The sequence below is a fragment of the Chaetura pelagica genome, unplaced genomic scaffold (assembly GCF_000747805.2).
Source record: "Chaetura pelagica isolate M959 unplaced genomic scaffold, ChaPel_1.0 scaffold577, whole genome shotgun sequence".
Classification (NCBI taxonomy): Eukaryota; Metazoa; Chordata; class Aves; order Apodiformes; family Apodidae; genus Chaetura; species Chaetura pelagica.
In genome coordinates this window covers 207789-216462 of record NW_009953912.1, presented here as the reverse complement: position 1 = coordinate 216462, position 8674 = coordinate 207789, and positions in this window count along the sequence as shown.

The window sequence follows — 8674 nt, the reverse complement described above, 5'->3', positions numbered from 1 at the left end:
AATCCTACTTCATAGGATCACTATTAAAATTTAAAAGAGCAAGATGAATGGAATAAAACCGGAGATTAAATACTTCTGATTGACTCTGATTTTTTTCCTTTACAAACTCCTTCAAGTGCTAAGCAGGCATATCAGAGGCTCAAATTCCCAAATGAAACTAGAAAAGACCCAGAATTTCAGTTGTACTCATTAGGTGGAATGTTTGCTACTTCTGATCTACCTGAGCTGTCAATATCATCTAACATTTTATTCACTGACTTTTAAAGGTCATTTCCTACATCTCTCCAAAGCTACCAAAAAAAACCAAGAGACCAACAAGACCAACTAAGCAAACAGAAAACCTACAGTAAAAATATGCTTTCATTATTAAACAGGTATTATGGATTTACTAAACTAAATCTACAATATATGTTTTTTAAAATATACATTCTCAGTATTTTTTAAATATATTAAGAAATAAGCCATGTCTTGGTTATTAACTCTAGCTGTTAGATTTTGCACACCCTTCAAAGATGTTTCACCATTAAAACCACCAAAAGTAAGAAATTAAAATATCTACAAAATTTGAAAGAAAATTAGGAGATTTAAATAAAAAAAATATATTTTGTCATTTTTTGTTTGGTTTGGGGATTTTTTGTTGTGGTGTTTTTTATGGGAGGGGGGAATGCTTTTATAATTTCTCATGGAAGGAGGTTGTGATATTCCTTATGAAATATCAGAACTTTTCATTTTTATTAGACTAGACTCAGGTGGAACTAAATCATCTGAGATTGCAAGCATTCAGCTAACATTACAGCTAATGCTTTCAGAACAAATATAGCTGAAATAGTGCTCTCTGTCCTCTCTTCACCTTGTCCATTAATCCAGTCATTACTTAAACTGATAGAAGTGAATGGTATAAATGGGTTTAAGACAAGAATAGACATATCCATGGAACACCTATTCATCAATAGCTATTAAATATGATCTAGATGCAATCTGCAGCTCAAGAAACTCTTTAACCGCTTATGATAGGCAAAGATGACAATGTTTTTTTCCTGTTTGATTCCCTTCCTCTGAGACAGGAATAGCTTTTTTTTTACATGTTCTGAACTAGAATATTTCTTTTGTTCCACCAGATATTTCTTTGTAATTTCAGGCTTTGCTTTTTTCTTATACTCTATCCCCCCAGCTGGTAAGGGGAGACAAGAGAAGAAATAAAGATAGACTACTATAACTCACTTCTTTAACATCAGTAGAAAACATATATCTGAATTAAATTACCTCTTACTGTGAGGTTCATTTGCCTACAACTTTATTACTAAAAACTGTCTGTATGTGTAATTATGCAAAGAAAAACAAAAGTAAACAGAAGGCTATTTCACTCCTCTCAATGTTAAAATCCACAGGGAAAATAAAACAAAAGGAAAAGCTGCTGTAAATCTATGCTTTTTTTCTTTTGCTTCTTTTTTTTTTCTCTTTTCCACTTTATGTCCCCTTTCCTGCTTCTCCATTAAAATGGGAACAAGAGTAATATTTTCAAGAAGACTTGTCAGTGTTATTAAAAAGCCATTTAGCATAAGGAAAGGAAGTAACAATATGGCATACTCTTCTGCATAGCTATTTTCAGTATTGTCTATGTAGCATCTTTATTTCTGTCAAATGAATCACACCTGGATGCTGTTACATTAAAGACAATAAATGGAAATTAAAGACATTGCCAAAGGCATAAGTTTCATTACTACTTATTGAAAACTTTAAATTTGATAATTTGCTTTTTTTTTTTTTTTAATCCATGTAACTATAGAATTCGAACTCTGTTTTGTTCTTCATTTACCTTTTAAAGAAAATTTGGAAATTATTTCAAGACTTGTCATTATTGGGACCTATGTGAGTCATGAGGTGTTTTTATTTTTTGAAAGACAACTTTAGTGATAACATACACATGATTCAACATTCTATTATATTATTACACACAATGACAATATATATTTATTGTGTCAAGCACATTGTGAACATATGCCAATATCATTTCTCTTTCTTGTCAAAAATATAGTAATATGCTGAAAAAAGATGGAATATCAGAACTGATGTCCAAATTTGTTCTAATCAAGTTAAGAGCTGTTTATAAAAGACAATAATGACAGATTAATGTACCAGAAGAATCTTAAGTTGTTAGTGCAGCTGTGTAAATCTCCTTAAAACATTATTTTACAAATGAAAACACTAATCTCTTACAACAGAGAGAGATGAAAAAATATAATTCATAGAAGATGTCCTTTAGGAGAAAATTACTAGACCTCAGTAAATCTTTGAGGTTTGGCAATGATCCAAAACTCTGAGAAAGGTATATTTTAGACTTTCCAGTGTATACCAAAATGAATTGTGTGCAAATTTTCATCCAAATACTTTTAAGTTTTGTGGCTGGAAATACTGGTTTGTAATTAAAACCATAACTCCCTTTCTTATGTGCTAATTGAAGTATTAACTAACAAAATTGGTTAATACAAAATATATAGCAATGCCTCAAATTCACATGAGGGATTCAAGAAACAGTAAAGCAGTTACATCCCTTACTTTCTCTTTAAAATTGCTAATACAATGATAATAAATTTAGTTTGTAAGAGAAAGAAAGAAATTTCATGTAATAAATTGCTTCGTGAACCTTGGTATGCTGAGTGACATTACATGTTATTCTATTTTTTATTCTAATTGCATTTCAACAAAGCAGGGACTTGGGACTTCTTTTCTGTAATTATTCTGCTTGCTTACTGTCCCAACCAAAGCAAATGTTAGAAATGTTAGTCTATTTTGAACTGGCCAGTACTTTGACACAACAGCAGCAGCCTTCTATGAAGACAGGCTGTGAGAGATACGGTTGTCAGCCTGGAAAAGAGAGGATTCCAAGGAGACATTATAGCACCTTGCAGTACCTGAAGGGCCTATAGGAGACATTAGGAGGAAATTTTTTAGGATAAGGTTGGTGAGACACTGAAACAGGCTGTCCAGGGAGATTGGGGATGCCCCCTCCCTGGAAGCATTCAAGACCAGGTTGGATGGGACTCAGAGCAACCTGGCCTAGTGGGAGGTGTCCCTGCCCATGCAGGGGGATTGGGACTAGATGTTCTTTAAGTTTCCTTTCCAACCCCAGCCATTCTGTGATTCTATAATTCTATGTCCAGCACACAACTTAGTTGATTTTCTCCTTAGTGACTGGAATAGAAGTAGCATTTGGCTCTGCATTTATTATGTCTTAATAAAACATAACTTTATCATTTATGCTTTGCCTTTCTTTATCAAATGGCACTGACCACTCTCTGGTTACAGTTTTAGTAGTTCAGTAGTGAGAGACTAAGTGGTTTAGACCTACTAGGACACAGTCAAGTTAAGGTGCTGAGTACTTTTATGAACTTTAACCAGGCTGGATGATTTTATATCGTTATTTCAGATATCTGGTTTGGGATGTTTTAGTTGGAAATAATAAAATGAAATGACCAAAAGTGAGTTTATGTTTTGTTGCATGGACACCTGTCCATAAAGTGTTCATAGTTTCTTCGCCAGAGCATTTATATCTAAATCAACATACATGAAAGCTGGTCTTACTATTATATTTGTTTATGTTCTGGGCCAATGGGCTCCCCATTACATTATAAGATTTGGTTCTGATTGTTACTCTACCCTGATAAATCCCACATCAGTGATGTTCATTTGATTACTTGGCTGTAGAAGTGTTGTCCTGTAACAAAAGAACATGTCTTTCTCTACATCAATGTTCATTCCCATCTGTTAATATTTTACATAATTGTGATTGGAATAGTAAGATAGAAATCCATTCAGTCTTTGCCAAAGGCTATTTTTAGCTTTGCTCCACTCTATTTTCTACTAAGTGTATGTGACTGGAATAGTGTAACTGCAGAATTATCAACGTTGCAAATAGCAAGAGTGATTTGGGAACTAAGACCCCGTTATTATATTATCAGTGATGGAATCTGCAGTCATATAAATTTTGTCACAAGAGCAACAAAAAATATAATGAGAATATGGCTGTCCTAAGTATTAAGCCATTTAATGTAGGAGAGGAGAGGGGCTTGTGAAAAAGGTGTTCTCTTTCATGGAGCTTTCATCAATAAAATACATCCTTTACAGCCAATGAAATAAAAACCTATACCAGCCAAATCTTTCTAATAATTAAAGTATTTTAAAGCTCTGTCCTGATAGTTGTACCATGGAAATAAATTACACAGATACCCATAAAATCCATTTGAGCACCTAAGATGGGACTTGGACATTTGGCGAGCAAGCCCAAAAGAACTAAGACTACTAGGGTAGTGTTGTTCAGGGTTAGCAGCTGTTGAATCTTCATTGCAACCCAGACACCTCAAATGTAGTTATTCTAGGCCTCTGCCTAGTCAGCCAGGATAACATGACTTCAGTACTGAAGGCACCAGGCTCAGTAGATATGAGATCACCTGGAAAGAGCATAAGAGGAACAAATGGCCTCCAGTCCCTTGCATCATAGGTTAGTAGTTTGAGCAGCCCCACAAAAGACACAGAAAAGTTCAGTACCCTTCTTGGCCCAATGAAGCTCAAGCCTTTCACGTGCTCTATGTATCTCTTAATTGATCACCCACCTGTGGAAGCAAAGTCACTTCAAGGCCAAAATCCTAAGTGCTATGGAGCCAAGAGTCTCGATAATAAAAATTTTAATAAAAACAAGATGCACTGCAGCCTGTGTGTCAGCTAGAAAAAGATGGGCTTTTTGTCCTGGCCCTTGTACCCCAGTTATAAAAATGACCTTAAATTATTTTAAATCCTCTCAGCCTTGAAATGTCTGTATGGCCTCTAGTATGAACAACTGCCTTGGTACAAGCAGTAATACACTCCTGTAAGGCTGAGGTATATATACGTGAATCTGTTCACAACAGAAACATATGCAATGTTAAATGGGGTTAAACGGGGTAAACATTGGTAGTGGTATTTATAATTCAGTGCCAGCAACTAAAAGATGCAATGAACTTCTGAGCTTGGAGGAAATAACTTTATTATCTAGCACAAAAATTAATGTAAAGTCTTTGACACTTCTTTAATGCATCAACAGCTGCAGCAATTGATGGGTTTTTTGATAGAACATAAAAGTTGTTTACTAACACATGCCTGCAAATTTCCTCTAAGAACACCTGCCACTTCTCCCATAAGAAGAAAAATGCATAGGTCTCCTTTATTCTTTTGCTTTTTAATTCACTTCACAACAGAAATAAAAATCTGTAACAGACTTTGCCTTCCTCTTGTTTCAGTGCACCTTTAGTATTCAGAGTAGAGATGTCACATACATAGCTCAGTAATTTGGAGCTTTGGGGAGTATGAAAATAAGACAACTGTATACTCTGTCTCTGATTTATAGAGGCAAACACTATACATTCTCTCAACAAACACTACAGGGTGCACCAGTCTCTTTGATGGGCAAGTTCAAAAGAAAAATAAGCTCAATATATCTTCTTTATCTGAGATACTAGCATACTTACTCAGGCTAAATGGTGTAAATATGCTGATGTGTCAGAAGGTTTAAATTTGAAAGGAAGCTGTGTTCAGCCATTTTATGAGAATATAACCAGGTTTGACATATACTATTTTCCACGTGTTAGGCAGTTGTGAACTAATGAATTGTCTTTGGTGCTGTATAACTAACTAGCAACCAGAAGGCAGGAGGCTTTTGTAAAAACAGAAGGTCCTAGTGTTATTTCTCAAGCAAATATGCAAGTAAATCTTATAAATAATTTTGTTCAATTTAGATAAAACTGAAGTGAACATAAAGTTTACTGGAAGTTTGCCTGCTTCCTGGGGTTTTTTTCTGCTTTCAGCAATCCTTGCAGTACATGTCCTAAGAAGATACTTCAAAGCCTATTGGATTTATTTTGTTCTTATTAAATACAATCTTGCACAACTCATCTAAGCAACAATGAAATGTGTATACAAGATGCATGTGGGTTTTTACAAGTCTTTTAAAATTCTGTCACTACCTCTACTAGTTTATTAATTAGCCAGATTTTCAGTATTCTCAGGATATGGTAATTCTGCCAATTCTTTAACCACTTAGTCATTAATCTTGCCTCCAAAGTCAAGTTCCTATGACTACGTTTCATTGCAGAGATTCTCCTTAGCATTAGAGAATGAAGTAACACTTTCTCTAGATGAAGGGACAGCTGCAAAATTTAACATGGCCATTACATCACAGGTCCTATAACTTCTATAAGTTACAGTAACAGCACATCCCATGGGTCGTCCTTGAACCACGCTTGAACAAAAGCATCACCAACTTTCCCTGTATCTCAGCTGTGTACATCTGCATCTCTGCCAATGGCCCTATCTCCTCGATGGACTCTGTACCCATGCTGCAGCCATGTCTACTCCTGTCACCCATCTCCCATCATGGACCCTTGACTAATCTGGAGCTGTCGATGGATCAGCAACATCTAGCTCTCCCCGTAGCATTCAAATTCTTTATGACTGTGCCCTGTGGGCAAGATTCATAGTCTGCACCAGGAGCAGACATTTCCTGCAGCTCCTTAGCCAAAAGCAGCAGTATGGACTGCTGTACGACCGTGTGCCACAGTTTGAAAACCACTGTGCTCTATTACATAATTCAGTAGCCTAAACTATGGGTTGATAGTTCCCATGCCTTCCAGTTCTCCTGTTCTAGATGGCCAGCCTCACTCCTGAAAGGCTTGAGAGATACGAGCACCTTTGGGTCACCATTCATTTGTCTCACAGACATCTAGAACAGATGGTAGACCTTATTCTGCAGATATATGACCAGAAAGGGAGGCCACACACTATCTCTGAGACAGTCATCTCCATTGTTAACACCCAAGTGCTGGTAGATAAAGCTCACCAGTGGACATTAACTTACCTTATGGGAGAATCAGTAGGAAGTACCAGGTAGGGTGCAAATTCACACCATAGCTATGAGCACATCATCTTCCCCAGGCAGACAGGACACATACAGCAGTACTAGAGGTCGTATTTCTGCTCTCAAGATTTTAATGAATGTTGTGCCAGTGTTCTGATTTATTGCAGAGAAACATAAAAGAAGGACTAATGGTACAAACAAAATCAAGATGAAATAATGGGGATTTCAGAAGCATGTAATCTGTTATGTTCATGAAAGAATTTTCAGATACCTATTTTCAAAATATTACTCCTTCATTATTTCCATTTGTGATTTTAAGCTTTTTGAAAACAGCAGACATAAAATTCTGTAATCATTTGTAGATTAAATAACATTGAATTGGTCATATCTTGTGATTTTAGTGTATTTTACCTAAACCCAAAGCTCTTTGGTACTTTACATAAAAGACTGAGACACTTTACTATTGTCTTTGTTCATATATTTGTCAAATTATGGACTGAGAGGAGAATGAGTTGAATATTTACGTAGAGTTTTCCTTTGGATGACCACAATCACCCAATAAATTTTAGAGAAAGTCTTAATTTGGTGTAGGTCAGGTCTAGTAAGGGATGCTGTTCCCAGTGCTGTTTGCATGGGAGTTTCACCTACTGTCATCCATAGCTACTTCATCTCATCTAAATTCTGACTGATGCTAACACACCTGAGAGACATAAAAATTGGCCTGTCCAGTCAACAGAATGGTTCTGGAATGTCTACAATTCTTTGCAGTCTTCTTGTTTTCTCTTAAAAAAATAACATCCTGTGTCATTCCCTGAATGAATAGGTGATAGTAGATGATACATTTATGCTTAGAAATGTATGACTTGATAACCATTTAAATCACCATTATGTTCTCTGTCCAAACAAAGTGACCCAAATGAGATAAAGTGAGAAAACAGGTTTTGGAATTCACACTGCAAATCTTTCTGTATTTTTATTCTTTTTTATAAAGAAAGAATTGGAAAAAAAAAAATAATTGTATTGAATTTGAGTAAGTCATGATTCTAATCCCTGGAGACTTCTCTGTGGAACCTCTACTCACCTGGAATTTTTTACTTTTCAAAGGGAAATTAAATGCAAGCATAATGATAAAGAGTGTTCTGCAAAATAACTTACTGCAACCCTGTCTTCAGTAAGAATCAATAATTTCAAGTTTACTTTATATATGTTATAGAACTCCTTCACTAATAAAGCACTAGGATCCTCGAGTCCAGGCTGCTATTAGGTACTTAATCATTACCATGTAATTCAGTGTGCTATGGAAATAAATTATCTAATATGCTTATGCAAAAGCCTTAACACAGAAATTTTATTTTTTAATCTCATTGTTTTCCATGTCTTTGGAAAAAGAAGAGTTTGCACCTCTCTTACATTAGATACTGATTGGATGCTACTTCTATATATAGTGCTTGGAGATAACTCTAAATAGTTGGTGAAATCTGGGAAGAAATATGCAGTAAAACAAAATGCTTTTAAAGAAACCCTTATAAAATTATTAAATTTATTAGTATGTGTGTATGAAGGGGAAAACAAACTGTCAGAATATGGTACTCTATTACAAACTAGCATTTTAGGAGTCAACAGCTGTAGGATGCAAGATGTAAATCCATAAAATCCACATATCAGCACATTACAGCAACATTATTTAAAGCTGAACAAAGAAGACTCAGGAGCCTGTTTAAGGTTACTAAACAACACCTTGGACATAAAAAGATCTAAATAGTGCTTTTCTTTCCTCTATACATAGTA